At 37.1% G+C, this 22551-nt stretch overlaps 1 protein-coding gene across 7 annotated transcripts in view; it reads left to right on the top strand.

Annotated features, from left to right (window-relative positions):
- Nucleotides 1–22551, top strand: part of lpp (LIM domain containing preferred translocation partner in lipoma) — a 137077-nt gene that overhangs the window by 7047 nt on the left and 107479 nt on the right. For all 7 annotated transcript variants that reach the window (XM_029499519.1, XM_029499522.1, XM_029499525.1 and 4 more), the window contains one exon: nucleotides 17669–17714. The gene's annotated coding sequence lies outside the window, so the exon portion shown is untranslated. The remainder of the gene's footprint in view (nucleotides 1–17668; nucleotides 17715–22551) is intronic.

The raw sequence follows: 22551 nt of genomic DNA, 5'->3' as shown, positions 1-22551 counted from the left end.
TTATACATGTTAGTGTCTGTGACTGTATGATTTTTGGTCTGCTCAGGTTGTTGAATTCTAGTTTTGCAAACATACACCCTAAATAATTGTTGGACCTTAACAAGTCTGACCTTCCTCCTTGTTAGGGCTTGGTATTGTTAAAAAAACTTTCAATTCCGATACCACTTCCAGAATTATGCTTTTTTTTTTTTTTTTTTCTTTTCATACCAATGTCACGAAGTCCGTTTAAAATTTCTGATCCAGAAATAAACCAGGATTTTTGGAGCAACACTTTGTTTTTAAGAACATGGCTGCAAAACTTAACCCCAATACATACATATTGATCACAGCCTCAGTGGTTCTGCTGTGCAGAACTGGGTCACTGGGTTGGCATCACCACACCCCTTCCTCCCTCTGGTGCGCACAGCAAGTCAGTAAGATAGCAAACTGGCACAATTAAGCCTAAAAACCTCAAAGAAACCGTCTGTTAATATGTGGCTTACTTCTACGCCTTGTGCCAATATAAGAAGAGAGTTGATAGTTGTGTGGTTGAATGAGCCTCATGTTGTCCACTGACCTTAAAGTGAAACCATAAAACCTTCAGGAAAAGAAATTAGCCTTTTTATGCCCCTGCTCTGGCAACACCATATTTTTTGGGGGGGGGGGCCTGGATTTTTTTATTCCCATTCACAAGGTACTGGATTAATCTGCCATCAAATCAGTTGGAGATAGTTAAGTTACAATACCAATATCTCATGCTTTTGAAAGAAATTGAGAAGATTGTGAAATATTAGTTTGGTAAGTAATGAGTGTTGCCATTGTATGTCATGTGCAGGAAAGGGTGTAGTTCTGTCTACTTTTTGATATGTTTTAAATTCAAAAGGCAGCTACACATCTACTGGGCTTGCAGGTGACTTCATAGAAGCTGAATCTGCCGTACTTTTTTGCTGTGCGTAGATGTAGTGGTATTTGTTTATACCATAGCACATCTGTAGTAAATTGGCACAATGAAGTTTCAGCTGGTTTCATTCAAGTGTCAAGTTTACATACACCAGTCAACTAAAATCATCAGATATTCGACTGACAGAAAACAAAGTGGCATCAGACAAACATCTGGCTCAGCAATATTATATAACACCATGAATGAATACGGTTGTAATTTGTGTGTTATTACACAACAGATGAATGAACACAAGCAGTTTATGTGCCTAATGAGTTTATTTACTTATGTGAAAGAACTAAAGCCACATTGAAATCATCCATCGAAAGGCTTGGCTAAGCTAACAGGCTGCGCTATGCAACTGTACCTCGTTTTTATGTCCAGCAGCTCTGTGGAAACAGCACAAGCTATCCAAGAGTAACAGGCTGTCTGTGATGTTTCTATGTAAACACATAAACAAAGAAACATCAGGCCATTGACAGCTGCTTGTCACTCTTAAGGTGGAATACTTTCTTGCATGCTATGAGTGATGTTTGGAATGGAATCAATACAACCTAAATTTCAATATGATAACTTTGTTTCATATGTTTTTGCTAGTTCACACATGCTTTAGGTAATGATTGCATTTTCAAGCAATTAAATGTGCAAGTCAATTTGCACTGAATGATTCTCTTTTTCATTGTCTTTCCCAAAACTACGTCTTTGCACTCCTGATTGTACTTTTGAGTATCTGTCTATCTCCATTCTAGTCAACACAATATTTTATTGGGATTTTTTTGTTTTTATGATTGTCACTTTTGGCTGAAGTCTCAGCCAGCTGTGGCAGAACATACCTGTGCTGGTTAGACAATAAGATGACGTTGAAGATTGTCACAATAAAAACAACCCTGGGAAAATATTGAGACACAAAGTCCTTTGATGGTTGAAGTATTTCAGAGAAGCCAGTAAAGCCAATCACGCTGAATCTGTTTTTTTTTTTCTTCTTTTTTTTTTTTTTATATACACCCTTTTAGAAACTGTATAATTGATCTTATGAACAATAAGTTCACTTTGAGTTTCTTGAGTCAAGAATTGTGCAGTGGTTGACTTTCTAACCCCTGATGAATGTTCTGAGGCAGCTCAGTGGCGTTGCCAGTTTAATAAGCAGTGACAGACACTGATCACACTGTTACGTCACGTCTCTGGTGACATCTCCAATGCTCTCAAAATGACTTAATCTGGTCTCGCTTTGCTGTCCTTAATTTCAAGATGCTGGCATCCCCCCACATTGGGAGAGATTGTATGTTTTCAAGACAAGTCTTCCAAATGAATCTTGTCAACAAATTAAGGCACGATTAACAAGAGTAATTACACTGAGGATCCGAGTGAGCTGAGGAGAATCCAGCTGAAGTGGAACAGATTATCTTTCTTATTAAGGAGAATCACTTTAAGGGTTTGATTACTTTCTGTTTTTGCGTTTAACTCTTGTTTACTCTCTTAAAAATGCCTCTTAAACAGCTGGATTTTTTTCTTCACTCTTGAGAGTGGCAGAGTGCAGATCAAACACAGAGATTGTATGTAAACAAGAGCAGTCCAGGTTCTCTTTCCTCTCAGGGAAAAATTGCCATAGTGGTGTTGACATTGAGAGAATAAACACATTCAACAATTATTAAAGTTTTGGAATGCATGTCAGTATCTGCTTGGCACATATGGATTTAGGGAGTTTAGACTCCCAGTCTAAATTGATTTTTGTTCCCTCTTACCCAGTAAAGCTGGAAAGGGTGAGTCAATAAACAACAATCTCAGACACATTATTTTACAATACGTTTCAAGGCTTTGGCTCGGTCCCTCACCTCAGTGTTGATTTGGCTGCATGCTACTGGCCATTATTATTTTTGAACATAAATCATTACCTCAGTTTAAGGTCTTCAGCTGTTTTGATTGAAACTCTTCTGGAGACATAGCCTGTATTTATTGTTCCTTTTTCCAATATGAAAAAAGACCCGCACCTTCTACATGATGTCATGACCATCCTTCACGACTGGGATGTTGTCAAATTTGTGATGTCAATAGTCTCTACCATACAATTTATATAAGAAATGAAGAATTCAGGATTTGTTTCATAAGAATGGAGTATCGTTTTTATTTCTATTTTGGGAAAGTTTTCTTTCTTGTTTTCGAGTCCAGATTTCCCTCTTTAAAGGCCTCATATTGCTGCCAGTAAACTTCTGTGTTGATTTCAAAGACCTTCGATAGTTTAACGTGTTCAAATCTCAAGTTCAATTTGAAATTTTCCATTAGTTTTTCACAGTTAGCCTAATGTCAAAGATACTTAATTGACATTGAATATCCTAGGCTAGTAATCCATTAAGTTCCACAGTAGTTGCATAGAAATTGCATAGAAAGGACATTGTGAATTAAAATGTGTAAAATAGTGTTTTTTAATATTGTGAAATATCAACCTACTGACTGAAAAAAAAAATATATATATATATATTTATTAATTTCAAAAACAAAATGAATCAAGTTTAGTTCTTCTGAAGATTTTTCCTTGTAATGATCAGTCAGATATGACTGAATACATGCTACGCATTGTCTTATTGATGGCGACTAATGAGAAAAATCCAACTCCCAAAATCTTTGATACATTTAGGAACCTCATCAACATCAACAACAACTCTGTAGACGTGGTGCGTGTCTTTCCTTTGCATGAAGAACAGAGCAGTCAAACAGAAAGGGAATATTTCTTGATTCAGTGTAGTATGTCAGAGTATTTTTATGTTTTTATTTATTTTTTTATTTAGTCACCAGTGTCAGTTCATTGAAACAATCATAAAAAGCAATGAGAGTCTCAGTTTTGTCTCTCTTTTTTTTTTTTCCTTGTCTTTTTGCCCACCCTCAAATTTCCCGTGTCATCCTCTTAGTTCTCACTGAGAGTCATTAATTAACAGATCAGAGGGTAACATAGGAGCTGGTACTTTTTTGGAGTCAAAATTTCTGCCCCATGATGAAACTGTGGTAAAGTTTCTGAGTTCCTGAAAAGTTCCCTGCATTCTCATGAAAGAGGTACATTTAAAAAAAGAAACAAACCAAAAAATCATACATTTGACTGTGCTGTGGATGAGGGCAATTACACCCTAAGGTGTTCCTGGCGCCCAACATATCAGTTTTCACATTCAGCTTTGTGAAAATTTCTCTTTTTTGTTCATCAAACCACTTCCACTCCAAGTCAACAACAGTAATCTTTAACACTGTCTTGTTGGTAAGAGTTCAGACAGCAGAGTGATTGTATGCCAGAAGTGGCATTTTCTCTGTGCCCCTATTATTTAGGATCAGATGCCACTTAATGATTAATCTCAGATTAAACAGAAGCTTGAGGCTAATGGGGCACTTTACACAGTGTGGAGTATACACACGTGCCTGCATGCTGTGACAGATACCAGCTTGTAAAGATGGTTCAATTACTGGAGCATTTTGTTCGCAAAACACAAACATTCATTCAACATGATCATTAATAATGTGTTTATAAATTACAAACCACATAAATCAAGCGTGACTGAAGCGGCTGAGATGAGAATCAGTACCTCTGAGGCTGAGACCATGGTCCAGAAGAGGTTGGTTTGCCTAGCAGTTCTTCCCCCAAGTGGAGGAGATGAGGTATCTTGGACTTGTGTCCATGAGTGAGGGGAAAATGAAGCAGGAAATGGTCAGATGGATTTGGGCAGTGTCTGCAGTGATGCCACATGTTATAGCGGTTTGGTGTAGTATAAAAGGGACTGAAATGCGAAGCTCTAAATTTACCCATCCATCTACATTCTGACTCACGCATATAGTCACAAGCTGTGCGTAGTGACCAGAAGAAGGTTGCAAATGCAAGTGGCTGAAATGAGCTTCTTCCGCAGAGTAGCCGGGCTCAGAGATAGGGTGAAGAGTTTGGGCATCCTGGAGAAGCTCAAAGTAGAGCTGCTGCTCCTCTGAATTGAGAGGGATCAGTTGAGGGGTTTTGGGGACCTGGTCAGGATGCCTCTCTGATGCCTGCCAGGGGAGGTGTTGGGACCATGCCCATTTCGGAGAGTTGATATCTGTTGGTTGGCTTTGGAATGCGTCTGGATCCTCCCAGAGGGGTTTCTGGGTTTCACTGCTGAGACTGTTGCCCCAGACCCAGCTACGCAGTTGAAAATGAAATAAACTGAGAGAAAAGTGAGGAAAGTCTGCTGACGACAACACTCACTGAGTTGAAAATGAGTGAAAAGCAGTGAAACCAATCAGTGATTGTGCTTCTAAGGTGTAAAAGTCATTAGATGTCATCATCATTCAAATACTCAGTGTTGACTGGAAAAAGTATGCGAACCCAATGACTAAGGTCAATAACAAAAGAGCCCGGACCGCTGTTTCATTTCCTCATTCTTTGATTCATTCAGTCTGTCTCGCACATCCCTGAATAACCATATATTTATGTAGATATAATTTTTTTCCCAAACCTGGCACATCCTTTTGTTGAAAATTCTGCAGATGAAGAGGCTGTGTTGCTTTGCACTGATTTTAATATATGTTAAACGTTGGGAAATGATTTTGAGGCTATGATTAAATATGTTACAATTCCAGATGACCATTTTTCTTCCCATCCTATTTGATATCTGAATGTCCGCAGGATTGTTAAATGAATTGAAATGTGTTTAAATTAATGATTATAAATACATTATGTTAATAATATGCTGCTGTAATCTCAGACTGGGACTATTAGTTTGAATTTCTTTGAGGATCTCCCAGTTATTGGCCACATCAGTGGCATTCACATTCCCATTACAGCTCCTTCTCAAAATCAAGCTGATTATGTGAATATGAAGTCCATCCATAGTATTAATGGGCAGGTACATTGACTACTGTTTGAAAATGTTAGACTTAACAATATCTCAATGAACATTTCTCATTCTCTGCACTGTCATGACAGAAGCAGTACTTCAATGTTACCCATTGCAGGATGAAAGCCTGTGTAGAGATGACTATAGGCCTGTTGAAAGCCTATTTTCAGTGCTCGTGGTAACCCTGACTGAACCTGTGACATTTTTGTGGTATTTGTTGTTCTCTGTAATATAGCAACAATAAGGGAGCACCACCCTGTCTTACAAATAGAAGACCCACTTTAAGACCCCTTCCAACCTGCAGATATCCAGGATGGAAGAGCAGTCAGAGATATGTCTGAATCACTTCAAAGATTAATCCACAGCCACCAACACCAAGTCCCAGAGCAGTCAAATAAAGACATTCTCTTTTTTTTTTATTTCTTTATTTCCTTATATTGTTGGAACAATTAATACACTTCACCTGTGGCCACATACCCACCATCAACTTGTGTTTCAATATTTCACCTTAATCAGTCTGTCCAAGCAAGAATGAACCCCAATTAATTGACGGACCCTCATCCTGCTGCATAGCCATGCTCTGTTAAAAAGCATAGCAATGTCCATTTCTACCTCAGTGTAGGCTACAAGCCACACAAGAATGGAAGAAAATGTGAATAGGGAGTTAACTAGTGGTAACATATAATATTAAGGAGCCACCTCTGGAGAACTCTCTGTCCTCATCATCCTGTGAGGATGAGCATTATGTTTCAGTTTACTGTAAACTACTATTTGGCATAATCTCAAGTATTGAGTAGCTGACTTCGAGCTGAAAGGAGTTCAGTTGTGGCACGAGGCTCCACAAGGCAGATATTCCCATCAAAATGTGACAAATGAAAAACCCATGAAAGCTAAATGTATCTATGAAAATATGTAAAAGAAAACATATAGGCCCAGACCTATTATATCTAATTACAGAATGTGTGTCCTCAAATGAGCCTTTGGACACTTGACGCTGTTTGAATTATGTTTATATACTTAATTTTTAGCTGTTTCCAAGTCCCGCAGGATTGCACCTAAATGGAAATGAATTTTAAATTCAAGAGTTGCACAGAATTTCATCTATTGCATTGTAAATGTGACTAAATATTAATTACATCTGTTTATTCAATCGTTGAAATTTGCGTGTTGAACCGAGTGCTTTTCGCTCTCATTTGCTGTTACTTTTAATGCACTGTAAATTTGCTAATATTTTCCAATTTCATATTGGAAAAGTCTCTTGCTATCTCTTGTTGAATTGTAGTTTGGGGGCTCCATTAATGTTGGCTTTTTCTAGTCGCGATGCACATGTAGGACTCATGGTTCATTGAACCAGCTCAAATCAGCTGTTCTGAAAGCAGAGACTCTTGAGTTTTCCAACTCAGAGTTCAGGGTTAGATTCAGTTTTCTGTATCTCCTTCTTGAAGTAGACTCCAGGAGTTCAGGCAGTAAAACCATATTGGAGCTGGAGATAAGGTCTACTTTCACTGTTAATAAAACTTTTCCAGATTTTTTGGCTAACATCTATTGATGTTAACCAGGCCTTTGAAAAAGATCTCAGAAAATTTAGGATGAACTGTTGAGCTGCAATAAAGTGAAATTGGTCAGATTTTCCTCAGTCCACAATCAGACAAAATAAAAATGGATGATTTGGTTGCGTGGCTACTTTCCCTAGTAGTCGGTCACCGGTAAAACTTCAAAAACACAATCCACAATGATCAGTATTTTAACAAAAAACACAGAAACAGTTGAAAGCTTAAAGAAACCACTGGAGTCCGACTCTGTTCATGTGTCAGTCAAACACAAATCATGGTGCATGGAACATTTTGTTTTTCCTCCTCTGTTGCGCTCCAAAAGAAGTTGGACACTCTCTGCACTATAAAGAAAATGTTTTGTGGACTGATAAAACTATGATGAAATTCTTTGGAAAGAACATGCAGGTCCATTTATGGTCTAAAAGAGCTCTGCATACCAACATGACACTCAGAACAATCCAATATGAAGCGGAGTAGAGGGAGCATCGTGCTGTGGGTCTTTGCTTCCTCTCTGCCTAGACAGCTTCACATCAGATGGCCAAGGCCAGAGTGGCTGTGAGCCCACAGAAGCTCAGCAGAAGTTGAATGATGAAGTTTCAACATCGTAAATCTGTAGATGGTAAATCTCCTACAGGATGACAAAGAAAATCCTCCTTTTAGAGCAGCCCACTCAAAGCTCACATTTTAACCTTACAGAAAGTCCTTAAGTCCTAAAGAGAAATAATCACATCAGACATCCTTAGAAGATGTCTGAACTGGAGGAATGGTGCAAAATTTGTGGTTTGATCAGTAGTTACTGGAAGAGCTGGTGTGAATTTATTGTTATGGCTATGGGGTTGTGGCTTTCCCTGAATCCAAAGAGTCACTTATCATAATAATAATAATAGTAATAATAATAATAATAAGTGACTCCAAAAGGCCACTTATTAGTCACTTTTTTCTACCACATTGGTTGTGTGGTCGTGGTTTAGCGTCATTTAACAGTCTTGACTTATAAGATCATATCCCATTTTATGACCAAGAATACAAAAAAAAAAAAGAATTCAAATCTGTAAAAGCATTCCCGAGCATCAAATATTTTTTTCTTTTGCATACTTCACATATGCTTTTCTTTTGCTGTATTTTTTGCTGTATTTTTATTTTACACTCATTTGGATTTTACCTTTTAACTTGACAGGAGTTTCCGTTGATTCTGCTGAAGACAAGCTTAGGAAAGGTCCACAAAAAGGGAGTAATTCTGCAAACTCAGTTTAAATGGTTCATAAGATTAAATGTTTCAGAGTTTCCAAAGCAGCTGAAAATGTGAGATAGTGAGTCTTGTAACAACTGTGGCGAATAGAGAGAACAGTTCTGATTATGCTCAACAACATCAGGCACAATACTTTCTTTATGTCATAATTTTTTGGCTTGTGTCACTGTAACTATGTGGTGGCAGTAGCAGATATTTTACCCTGGCGCTCTTTGAAAGAGCTATGTTATTCATCAGACCACTGACACACTGTACATGTGGATTTATCTCCTAACTCATTGGCAGGATTAATTGCCAACAATTCCCTTGTGGTTCAGGAACGCAATTACCTACTGACCCAAGTCCTTCTCTTGGCTGAAAGTCAGTAGCTGCGCTCTGTCACTTGTACACCTGGGACCGAGCTTTCACACGTGACCTCACACCCGCCTGTTGGTGCATCCACAATCCACAAGACATTGCAGATTTTTGTATTTGTGTGATATTCAGGGTATCCATGCAAAATAGAGTGAGAGGAAACGACCTGGAAAGCCAGGCAGGTCGGTCGAGCATGTTTGGGAATTAAACAAAGACAGCCGGCCATCTTCTGATTGACATTTCAGTTCATTGTTATATATATTCAATATGTTGTAGGAGGATTTAAAAGTAGCTAACCAATAAAACTTGCCATCAGCTATTTTCATTAAGAATACATTTCTTCATCTTTCAAGCAACCATGTTAAATAAGACGTGGCTCCAGTTTCTTAAAAGCTAAAAAATTAACAGATGACTGTCAACTGAAAAAATAACTGTAAATTAATTTATCTGGTTGATCACCTGAAATTCAGGCTATATCAATTTAAGTAATAAATTAATAGTTTAAATATGAATCTGTACTTTGCAGTTGATGTCCAGCACCAGTGTTCATAGATGTTGTCTGTACCCAGCATGCACTGGGGAGCAAAGCAAAGGGGAACATGGGTCAAATGGCAAATCCAACTTGGATGTCTGAGACTGGAGCTTGTTTACGGCTCTGAAGGAAGCATTTATTGTTTTATTAAAACCATGCCCAACTCCTGCATGTACATGTTTCCCATAACCAGAATCTTACCCGTACCATTTCATAGCTTTCATGTGCACCCTTTGCTCATGTAAAATTACACTTACCACCAAGTGTGTCCCAGGGTCTTTGTTCATGTTTGGCGATGAGGTTTTTCACTCTTTTCTGACATTTTGTTGACCAGAAGAAATATACACCACACAAATACTGACAGGCGATTTGTTGTGGAACTTGTAGGGCAATGTGAATTTCTTTCTCAAGTATAGCCTATAATGTCGATGATACTGATAACTTCTTTTGGATTCTGAGCTGGAAATAGAAACAAACAAAAATAAAAAGCCAAGGCTTAACTCAATGGGATCGATTTATTTATGTTGCTTTAGGGTACTAATGCAGGAAGATTTAGACTTTAAAGCATTGCTAATGCTATTATAAGTATATATGAAGAGGTGGAGGGGACTTCCACATACAGTTGGTTTGTCAAAACAAAGAGAAAAGCTTCTTTGTCTCACCACATGTGCATTTGCTTACTTAGACTATTCTCATGTCAAATATAATGCACAGGAGGTTAAAGGTTGTGGTCTGGGTCTTAGTGAGTCACCCCAGAATCTGCTTCATTAAAGGATTATTCAATTGTATAAGATGTGGCGTGCATTGTGGATCAAACACTTAAGTCCAGCCACCCTCTGCATTGACACTCAGCCTGTTCGCTATACATGGCATGTTTTTTAGGTTACAAGCTGTGGGGTTTAAGCTAAGGGTGAAAGGGACCTTACGTGTCAGGTTTGAGGTCACTTGTGTTAATATCAGACAGATCCAGTACATTAGATGCATTCCCTAATCTCTTAAATCCCTACACTGGCCCAACTTTCATTTGTTGTAAAAGCTTTAAATTAGGAAGAAACATACCAACCAAAGCCCTAAATGTGTTTTTCCACCTTTCAGGGATTGTACTGGTTAGCCCAGAGCTCAGATAAACAGTTCCAGTTTCTGCTAATGATAAAAGCATTAGCAAGTCTAATGTCTTGTGTCTTGTCTCCTACACTTACTGTAGTGGTAACATGATCTCCCTATTGGTAGGCAAAAAGGGTATTTTTGTTTTTTCTTAAGTGTGTTGCCATTAACTCACAAGGCTCTGTCCACCTTGAGTTTGCACTCATCCCTACTCTATGTAGCAATGAGTATGGAAATCCAACAGAGGTCTGTCAGTCATGAAGGGATTGACATGGAAATGTGTCAAGGCCTTCATTGTGTGCTTTTTGACTCTCAATCTGTAAAGTCACTTGAGCTGATCAAAGTTTTCACATACTCCGTGAAGCACAAACAAATTTGTTCGTTTACATGGACATTTCTGGTCCTCAGATTATATATTTAATAAAAGTATAGATCCACATTTTATCTGTGTGGCATCATGAGGTACACACTCACTTTGTGTACCTGCCTAACAGGCATGCCAATAGTAGAATTTAGCTCAAAGCATAATTTCTTCAATTGGGGCTGTACACTTCAGATGAGATGCTGAAATTATTTTGAAGAAGTTAATCAGAATCTTATTGTGCAGCTATTCTGGTGTCCATGGACATCAGATCTGTTTGTCTGCGTGATCAGAAAGTCTCCTGCTTTGTGACTCTGATTTAATTCACCTCAACCATTGACTGCAACACAGGTGGTTTTTTTCTCAGCATGACTTCAGGGCTTTTTACATGCATAAGTGACATTGGGGCCGTGGCTACATTCTCAGTCAATTCAATTATTACATACCTCCTTCAATTCCACCTTTGATTTGGTAGGTTGAAATTGTGATGCCAGTTTGAGTGATATCTGAATTACAGTTGAGATGGTGAGAAAGCGAAAGAGCTGGAATGAGGTTGCTGTAAATATTGCTTTGTGAAAAGGAAACCTATGAAAAGTATTGGCTCAAAAGCCCACAAGAAATTTCTCTGAATTCATAGGCAAGTCATAGTCATAGAAAACTGATAACAACCAGAAGGACTCAACTGCAAAAAAAAAAAAGGACTAAAGTGCTTCTGCATTTCTCTTTTATTGTTTTTTAAAATATTCTCATCAAATTCATTTGTATTACCGCATGTTTAAAAGAAAATTAATGTGTAATCCCATTAGTCTGCGCTGGGCTGCCATGAGCTACTTATACACATGGTAGGGCTAGATTTTATTCCACAATGTATTTCTTAATTTTGATTGATCTGATACAATTCTAATATTGATATAAACATCATAAAGGTCACAGAAAAGCTGCCCAGAATGCGCACAATGGATGCCTGTACCTACAAACATCTGAAAAATGAGTTTGCCAAGTCTATGAAACCTCTTCATATAAAACTATATATTTCAGATATAAAAACGATACAAGTAATCCATCTTCACCTTTTTCAGCCTTCATATGCAAACCAGAAACATATCACTGTCAAATAAACCTTAGCTTTGCCAATATTAATGTCTTTAATCCAAATTTAAACTACAAAATAGGCGTATTTCCTTATTATTGGTTAAATAGGTTGTAACAGAAGAGCTTCAGCCGGAATAAAAAATCAGAAAAATACTCTAGACAGGCTGGCTCAAACCTCTATGGTGCCTCATCTTCAGACATAGATTATTCTGAGGAGGTGATCTGCTTCCGATGGCGGACGGATTTGAAAGTAATCTTGAAATATGTTTAAAAGGCCATATCACCATTATTAAAATATTTTTTGCCACTGTATAAATTAAATTATTATTGAATTATTGTCCAGCCCTAATACAGACATTTATCTTAAGGATTTCTCTGTCAGGTTGCATTCCAAATGTTCGCCTGAATCTGAATGAAGAGTGTTCTCCATCTCTCCGGAGGCTTATCTTGAGGTTGAACTAGTTAGATGGTGGAAGTTGTCATTAATTAGAGCTATAACATGTTATATCAGTATTATCTCACCAGTCGTGGCGCTTATCCAGTTCTTGCTTGGATCAATAATTTTGATAGAACAAAATTTACATCAGGATTACATTAAACAGAAATTAGTTATGAGAGCAGCAACCATGTTTATAGCAACAGTTACTAAATATAAACTCAGTAATGAATGTAAAATTTGAATAAGATGAAAAATATTCCTAATATGAAGACATTGACAGACGTTAGTCACTATTAGTCAATTGAAGCTATGTACAATTTGTGTCCTAATGTCACAATGTCATCTTATCTCTTCTGAATAAACATGACAAAGTACAGAACTATGTTTCTCTTCGTGTTGACCTCACATTATTATTTCACTTGAAAGTTCCTCTGCTTTGGCTATTCACTTCTAAGTGAAATCCATATATATTCCCAGCTCAGATGAAGCGCCCATGGATGGTTAGCAGGTCAAATATAAATCAGATGCACGACTTGTTTCCTGTCAAGGGTTTTCCCTACACTTCAGTCTGCCTTCAGGCAGTTTCATGTAAGCCCACTGGTGCTGTACTGTACTGAGTTCAGAAAAGGTAACTCATTCAGTCTTAATATGGCTTTCACTATGCTGTGATTCTGTATAGAATTGGTTATAAGTACACTCTAAATCTGAGAAGGCCAAGGTGTTTTCAGTCATATGTATTTTTTATTGCTTTGGTCTGTCTTTTCATGCTGTAAACATTAAGGACCAATCAAGGTATCTGTTGTGGGAGCACTTAGAAGCCTGTGCTCACAGAGAAAATGGACAAAGTGCTCCTTGGCTTTGTCCTTTGTAGATGACATTAATGTTCAGGTCAGCCATTGGATTAAGTTTTGACAGTACACTATATGCAGTCTAAAGAAATAGACAAATGCCAAGCGCTGCATGAGGACAAAGATGAAAGTCAGAACAATGTGACACACATACATTTATTTTTAGTTTCGCTCAAACTCGTCTACAATAACCTGATGAATAATGACCTTTTCAGGGACTAAATTACATTTCTTTGACAGATTATGGGTCTTTACAATTTGGCTAATGGTCTAATGTACTTGGATGATCTCTTGTATTTGAAAGAAAATTACTCTGAACATCTAATGACTTTCATAATTTGAGTATTTAGCTCACTGTTTTTTTTTTTTTTTTAATTATTTTTATTTTCTTTATTTTAGCCATAGACGACATGACTCAAAATACCAAAGTTATAATGGATGTAATGAATAATGGATTTGGCATTGAATAAAACTGTTAAAAATTGTATTTCATCGACCAAAAATATGCCTGAACCATTCTTTGGGAAGGCAGATTTTTATGAAAAGCATATTTAACCTGATTTAATCTTGTCCACATAAATGTTCTTAGTTAAGGAAACATAGTTAATGAGTAAGTGTAAGTTCTGACCCCATGAAAGAAGAGCCATTCAGGTCAGATAGTGATCAGAACATAATTTTTAGAATTGCACAAAAGAAGAGAAAGTAAATTTACTTAAATTTTAAAGTCAATGAAAAAGTCAACCATTTGAAATTTATTTCAACAGGCACAATTTGTGCAAGAACTACTAACAGCTCAATAATGTGCAAAAAAACATCAGATTATTTTACATTGGCTCTGTGAGTCACAATTGCATTTAGAATGGTCACATTTACATTTTATTTCCACAGGCAAATACGTGACATGACCAAAAACGTGAAGTTTCTAGGATTTGGATTTAAACTCCAGCCCTGAAAAGTGAAGCCAACATGGAAGATGCATAAACCTGCTTTCTAGTGACCAGAGTGTTAGACTTTGAAAACACTTGGTGTGAGCTGTTTGTGAGTTTCTCTTCTAAGATGAAAATAGACAGTTTCCCATTGCTAAATGATTTATATTTATTGAAATACATAGTGCCAATTTAAGAGAAATGACAACACTTCACTGTCAGGCACACAGGGAAATTACTCTCATTAAACCAGCAGCTTTGCTGGAGGAGACGCTTGAACAGTGTAAGTAACATTCAGGAAAGTTTTCTTTACAGCAGAATTCAGGAACAAGGTTCAACCACGAGCCTATTTTTTCTGCACTTTTCATTAACAACCTTGCCTGCGTGTTATGCAGTAGAATTAATTAGATCTCATAGCGCTTCCAAAAATGACTCAGAATCATAAATATATTAGCTATCTGTTGCACCGCAAAACTAGAGGTGAAGTTGATACTCTGCTGTTCATTGTTTCAAGATGATCTGTGGTGTAATGGAAGTCATGCTTTCATTATCTTCCAAAGAAGTGTCATCAGGATGCATTTTCTTTCCAGCAACCCCAAACACACATTTTTCTGAGGAGATTTATGACAGCTAAATATATTGAATAAAAATGCTTGGAATTCAGGGATGCCATTAAATGATTGGACTTATTTTTGTGTTATAAATAGTCTATTATTTACTCCATTACTGTATATAAACCATTTGAGGTTACACCCTGGACACGTTGACAGTCTGTCACTGAGGAGACGTATAGAGACAATCATTCATACATTATGGCTTTGGGCAGTCAGTCTATCCTGCCTGTCTCGGGCTGTGGGAGGACACCCACCCAGACAGGAGGACAACATGCAACCCTGACTCAGCTGGCCGGCAGGTTCAACAAAAGAGCCTCTTTGGTGTGAAACAACCACTGTACCGCTCTCAGATGTAAATGGAAATATTTTCTGCTGCGGGGCACAGCTGCTGTTTACCCATCACTGCTTTAGAGGCACAGTCCAGGTAACGGCATTAGCAGCATTACAATTTTGGTTTGAATTTATTGTATTGGCAGACACACATGCATACAAGCCATGGGTCCATCTGAGGTGTTTTCCATTTCTGGCTAGATCACCAATTACATAGCTCTTTCTTAGCTGGATACTTCTACAGATGTCCAAGTCCAGAACATACTGAAAATCTTTTTGTTTTTGTTTGGATCTGTAACTCAGAGACTACGTGATCAATCAAATTTAGTGGACAGGTTCCAAGGCTTCTCAAGCGAAAGAAAAAAATCAAAGCAATTGGTCAGAAATTGGTTCTGCAGTATATCATAGTTTTCTTTTTGTTTCAGGAACTCACTTCCACACTGATTTCTTAGCTGCACACAAAATCACTGATTGCTGCTTTTAAGTCACAAATTTTTATAATTATGGCTATTATGAAATTGGTGAAAATCTGTTAAGTGCAGAAAAGGGACATTACTTGTATCACAAAATGTGTGGATCTAGCAGTGTTTGGGTGGAGGGTCTATGTATAACTGTGTGTGTATTAGGGATGGAGTTGGAGAAAAATAACATTAGTGATAAGTAAATCTACCCTGGGTAAATGCAAGTATAAATAAAATATCCAACCCAGTGGTGCACAATTTAAAATGATGGCAATACAAGCAAACAGGAAGTGAGGCTTATTCCCCAAAAATGTACTTTAATAAGGTCCCCAGTTAGCTGTTACTCTTTCAATCTACTGTGTATGGGTAGAATACACGATAGTCGTGGTTTATGTAAACAGCACAAGTTTGGCCTTGATGGTGATACTGGAGAGAAGGGGGCTGGTATTTTTTTGAGGAGAGGAGGCAGTTTTCACTGGTTCGTACCTTATGTTTCAAAATTAAATGAGCTTTGTGACATATTCAGAAACATTCCTTCTAAAAAGGCTCATTTTTATCTCAAACTTGTTTTTCAGATGTTTGTAGGTACAGTACTTTATAAACAAGAAGTTAAAGTCTTTTTACTTCCTTTCTATTGATGTGAGTGTTTTTCACAGCCAAATTAACAAGTCATCAAATGAAACTAGAGGCATTTCCAAACCAAAGGGATAATTTTTTTATTTTTTTTAGGGTTAATTTTAGGTGAACCTGGTTTTTAAGTGTCCAATTGTAGTCTGATGTTGGTTAGATTTGTATTTCTTTAGTGTTTACAGTTGCAGCCCCAGGATGATCTTTATGTAGTTTATACAGGTGTTTTACACAATGTGTTCTCCACTTACTTTCCTTTCTATAAATAATCCAAAGTTTTGATGTATTTATTTATTTTTTTTTTATTTAACACATTTAGAGTGTTAAAGAAAAGTATGCATGCTTTTTATGGGATCTACTGGTGTTCAGTGCTTAAAACAAAAAAAAAAAAACACCTAAACTATCAATTTAAAATGGAAAGTAAAACTCTTTTTGAGTTAACACACAAAATTCTTGAAATACCACCAGAAAGTAGACAACCTGGCAGCTGTTTACTTTTCGTGTGTGCCCATCTACTTGGTGCTCGTGCAAAACATTGCAACTGAAAACATGGGGCATATGCCAGAATGAGTCTAACTTCAATACTTCTTCCTTAAACTTACTGTGACGTAAAGAAACTGAGAAGAAGTGGAGTTGTCAGTTGCATGTGCTCAAAACATTGCACTATGTTGGCAAAAAAAAAAAAAGAAAGTGTGAAGGAGGCATGGATAACAATTTCCAAACTGGCGCCCACCAGTAATTATGATGCAAGTACAAAGAGATTTTTGCCATTCTAAAGGCAGAAGGGGAGTGTAGGTGTATTAATTCTTATTCCTTCCTGCTTCCTTGACTTGGAAGTTCAGATTTAGAAAAATACCCCCCCACTTCCCTCAAAAGAGAAGAAAAAACAAGACCTGTCACATTGACTGACGCCAATCGTATGTAGCATCTGTGTTCCCATTACTGCTCCCTATAGTATATGCCACACTGTGGCAATGTGGGAAACTGACAATGTCAATTTATCAGAACAAAAGCATTCCTCAGCAAGAGGAATACACATCTTTGGGCCCTGGAGACAAAAATCATTCCACCCCCACCCTTACCTGTATCTAAACAGAATGTAGGACATTCAAAACACCAGAAATAGAAATTTCACTCACAATTATCATTTTTGAATTTATCCCCTGCAGTCAAAAGTTAGTGTTTCACTTGAGGAGTTGATGCAGCACTGTAATGCTAACTTTCATAAAGTAAACAATGGAATGAAAATAAAAGACACCAAGATGAATTAAGCAGCCAAACAACAGCTTCAGTCCAGGATTGGACCGTTAATAGGAAGTGATGCAGATCCATCCTGCTCTAAATGGTCATCAATTTTTTTGTGAAATTCAATTGTTCCTTTATGTTTGAGCTTTAATCTTACACTGTTTTCTTTTCAGGTGTCTGATCCTGTAGTCCCAAACACCACGTAGTGTTAACATTTCGGTGAGTACTTGACCTATTTTTTCCACAACAGTACAATAGTGGCTATACACACACCAGAGCCTCCTCCATTAGCTATATTTTTGTTAATTTAACTTACTTGATGTTTCCACATATAGACAGTTGTTGTTGGAGGAGATGTGAGAAATCTCTTTTCATATATAATCCATTGTTTTGGCCATGCTACATCCGTATTTCCCATAATTTGTTCTTAACAATAATGCATCACAAAAAATTTTCCTAATTCCTCCTCTCACTTCTTTTTTCTCCTGGTTTCTGAAAAATTGCGTGATTAAAATACATGAGCTTTTTTTTTTTTTTTTTTTTTTTTTTTTTTTTTTTTTCAATATTTCAGTGAAGTTTATATTTTTAATTGCCTTGCTTTTAGCTTGAAAGCAATGTTTTGGTTTGGTTTCTTTTGATTTTTGAATATTCTTTTGTTATTTTTTTAAACGCTTAAATGTTTGAATTATTGTTCTAATTTGATTGTTGTTGTTTTCATTTTTCAATTTTTCATTTTCAACCGCTTATCTGTCAGGGTTGTTGAGGGTCCTGGAGCCTATCCCAGCTCGCCAATCCATTTCATCAAAACCTAAAATATAGGAAAATCCTTTTCAGCTATAATATTTGCTGTATAAAGTTGATATGAGCAGGTTAATATATGTGTAAATATATGCAATATATTACACGTGCTATGTAAAAGGATTGTGTATTTCTGCAGTTATGATCATTCTGAAAATTTCTTTGTCATGTATTTCAGTGACACATTCCTTAAACTTATGGGTCATTTCATTTGCGTCACTGAAAGTTTTCTGAAAAGCAGAAGGTAACCCCATGACATACAGCAAGTCTGAGCCTGATGCATTCTTCGCTGAATCAATTTGCTTTGGTTCTTAAAAGAAGTAGTCATGTGTTCTATAAAGAAAATGTGTTAAACCCCATAATCCCACAGTACTGTTGCCTGTTATCTTCAGAAAAGCATGTGACTCTTAAGATAATGTAGGTTTGAACTGATCATTTGTTTAAATACACTGCAAGGTTTGATAGATGTGCGATACATTCTAAGACCCTTGTTGGTGACTTTGGTCAAATGGCATAGGTGATAATATGGGTTAATGGGTTAAAATGTAGTAGATGAGGGAGAAGAAGAAATTCAGCTTTAATGCTTCAAACATGGCTTCACATAGCGTCTTCTATTTTGACACCATTTGGACAGTCAATAAAAATGAAGGTTAATCTTCGGCTTGCTTCTTAGTAGATGCTACTGTACCGTAGTAAAGATGATCGGTTTGAATAGATACACTTACTAGGGCTGCAAGATTTTGGAAAATAATCTAATTGAAATTTTTTTTCTCCAATATTGCGATTTTTTTTTTTTTTTTTCACCCAACAACACGTCATATTAGATCCATTTAGTATAGAATGTTCTTTCCCATAGGCCGTGTGTCTTTGTTAAAATTTAAAGATCACAGGTCAAAGGTCACAATAAGATGCAAGAGTTGAAATAAATAACATGTTTATTTAACTGCTCATTACAGAAACATAAGAGCAACAAATCTTTGTATCCTGTGTTTGTGTTTCTCTATGTATTTGAAAGGGGGAAAAAAAAAGTAGGCTTAAGCAACCCCCTCAAAAAGTCTTAGGCCTTCCTTAACCCCCCCAAGCAAAAATAAAAATCCTAAAAATACTGTAAGCAGCATCCACAATCAACTGCTGCGTTGCTATGCCGCTGCTGGGAGAGCTTGCACAGCTGTAACATCTGTATCAAACCCATCAAATCACACATCGTGAAAAAGTTATGCGCATACGAGAGAGCTAGCGTGCATGTGTCTCTCTCTCTGTTACCAACAGACAGTTAAAATTCATAAGCCCCCCCAGCTGCCCCAATTAAGAAATTCTGGTGCCGTTACTGGCTGGAAGAAGTTTGTTGTGTTGCCCCGTGAAGTAGCGACAGTAGCACAGCATGCGCTGCACAGCAGCTGAAGTAATTCCACACCGCTGATGTGCTGTGCCTCATCGAGGAAGTCTCAGTTGAGTCAGTTTCTGACGGTTCCATCGAACCAGAGGCCATTGCGCAGCAGGCGTGTAGCATAAAAAGTTGATGCAGTTGAGTGGTCTGCTCTCTCTCGTGCGTACGTCACATGACCACTGTTTTTCTTTGTGGCCACATTGTAATTGCACACGTTGCGATTAGAAAATTGCGTTTTATCATAATGCGATATAATCACAAATGCGATTAATCCTTCAGCCCTAACACTTACCTATCATAAGTTTGGACACAGTTTCCCATTCAAGTGAATAGTTTGAAATTGGTACATTAGCTTAGCCTACAATGACTCTTTGTCTTTATCTACTAATTAGCTAACTCTTTGCTGCTCTCTGATAAGTTGCTGAGAGCTCCCTTAATGGCCACATCAAAACTGTTTGCATGTCCTGATATCACTGATGGTCCTTGCTATAAATGATGTACGTTATAACATAATTTCATCACTTCTTTCAGCCATGCTTGTGTGTGTGTTTTTTCTTCTTTTTTTTCTATTTTTTTTTTATAATTCCAATGGAATAGTATAGGATAGGTTGTTGTCCCTCGGTCCTGCCACATGAGATTATTTGTTGGAGCTGGACTTGTTTAAACACAGAATAAATACAGCAAATATCGTAAGATCATGTATTGCACTGTATCTGTGTGCAGATATTGAAATCACAAAGCTTTGAGGTGTGCTTAGCAAAGCATGCACTGCTGTGGAATACCAAATTTTGATTTGTTAGACAGCTGGTGTGATGCTCATATGGGAACGTAAGCTCTTCTTCACTAAATATGAAAACACGGAACAGGTGGTGCAGGAACCTTCCTTCCTGCCACAGCTTTCATTAACACACTTTTATTCTTCTAGAAATGATGATCTTATGTGTGCTCTCTGAGAAATGGGGAAAACACAAGAGCTGCTTCTTTTTTGATAGGCAAAAATATGGGAAAGCTGTGTCCTGTTAAGTATTAAGAAGCACAACCCTCACCACCAACATCACCACAATTTATAAAAGATGCACATGCTCCCAGTGTGAGCTTGTTTTATGATCTGATGTCACATTATGTGAGTATTAGACCACAGCTTCTCCTGTCTTCCAGACCATGTGAAACTACTGTTAATCCATATTTTCAACTGTCTTAGGAAGGATACTGTACCACCATCATCTATAGGTTTGATAAATAAAGTGAAAATCTCCAATGCCCCCCCCCCCAAAAAAAAAAAAAAAAAAATAAAATAAAATAAAGGAACTGAAGTCCTTTTGCATTACCTTGTAAAATAACATTACAAACACAAACATTATAATATTGAGTCCTCAATCGTTCCAGCCAGATAGCAGTTGAGTACAAACAAAAGAATTGTGGTGTTTGAACATAACATTAGCTGAGGAGGCTGAGAGCTGCCAGCAGGAGAAATTAAACCTGATGCCTTCAGTTGTCACAATGTCAAAATGTCGTCCTATATCATCTTTGAAGGAAATCACTGTAACAAAGCTACTTTTATTTTACACACAAACTGTTTAGGTTCTTCGGTGGTGGTCTTAAGTATTTGGGGCCTGAGGGCAGGAGCTCATGGGTGGAGCATTTCCACACTGCAGCGTAAATGTAGTAGATCCTATGAGCATTTTTAGCATCATGGATATCTCAATGGAAGGAATAATCCAAATAATTCCCTTAATTAAAAGCTGAAACTAAATATTTTGCACCGCCACATTGCAGGAAATATTACTTTTTATAAAATTACAAACACATACAGTACCAGACAATACATTACAGAAATTGTAATAATGTAACTCAATGGAATTAAAAACGGAAACCATACTCTGCCAAAGTGCTGCAAATAAACAAAAATGTGATTAATGTACCTTCAAATTTACATTTGTTTCTTCCACAAGGCTACATGGTTGCTAGTTTCAAGAGCTACTTACGGTGTTGGCAGGATAATCAGCTAATTGTGCTGCAGTTTTTTCTCCCACTTCTATCAAGTGCCCATATGAATTTTCTTGGCTAGAATGTGTTGAATGTTATTTTTTTTATGATGATAATAAATAGATTTTTTCCTTCTCACTTTTTTTTGATGCCCCAGTGCAAGTAACAGCCAGACCCTGAGGCGTTTTGTTTCTGGGTTGTAATTTCTTGCGTCTGTGACACTTTATCTTGGTGATTCACTCACAGAATCTTAATATTTTGAACAAATGTCCACTTTGACTCAGGGAAGAACTGACTTGGTGATCAAAGGTCAATGTTGTAGTGTAGTACATAAAACACATGAAAATTACTTAAGATTTACAAATAGTTAATATTTTATATGTATTGCATATCTAGATAACATAAAAGTAATTCAAAACTAGTTTGAAACAGACGCAGTAATTCTATTTATTTATTTTTTACATTTTGAAGTTTCCACAAAGACAATTTGTCTTGGTATTGTAAAACAAAATAGGCTGGTTAAAATATACAGAGACAAAACTGGGTTATCACTTAAGCTGCACAAGATGAGTAAAAATGTTGGTTACAATGAAAATTTACTTTAATAAACTTAGATGAAACCTTTCAGCATAATTTTAGTCACAGCCTAACAGAGCTGTTCTGAAAGGTGTAGAAGGCAACAATAAGGTTTTCAAGGATGTATCAGGCCATGATGATCAGTAGGAAAAATATATTTGTGATTAAGGAGAGCTCAGTGGGACCCTGACAGTTTAAATTTTACTTCAAACATTTGACTCCATCATCTGTGTCCAGTGGTCTCAAACTGTGCAGTCCATTAGAGTAAAGCAATTTAATGAAATAGGTGTAGCTTTAAAGATCACTCTG

Source organism: Echeneis naucrates, chromosome 4 (genome assembly GCF_900963305.1).
Source record: "Echeneis naucrates chromosome 4, fEcheNa1.1, whole genome shotgun sequence".
Classification (NCBI taxonomy): Eukaryota; Metazoa; Chordata; class Actinopteri; order Carangiformes; family Echeneidae; genus Echeneis; species Echeneis naucrates.
The sequence above is the reverse complement of the archived record's forward strand: the minus strand, read 5'-3'. Positions and strand labels throughout refer to the sequence as shown.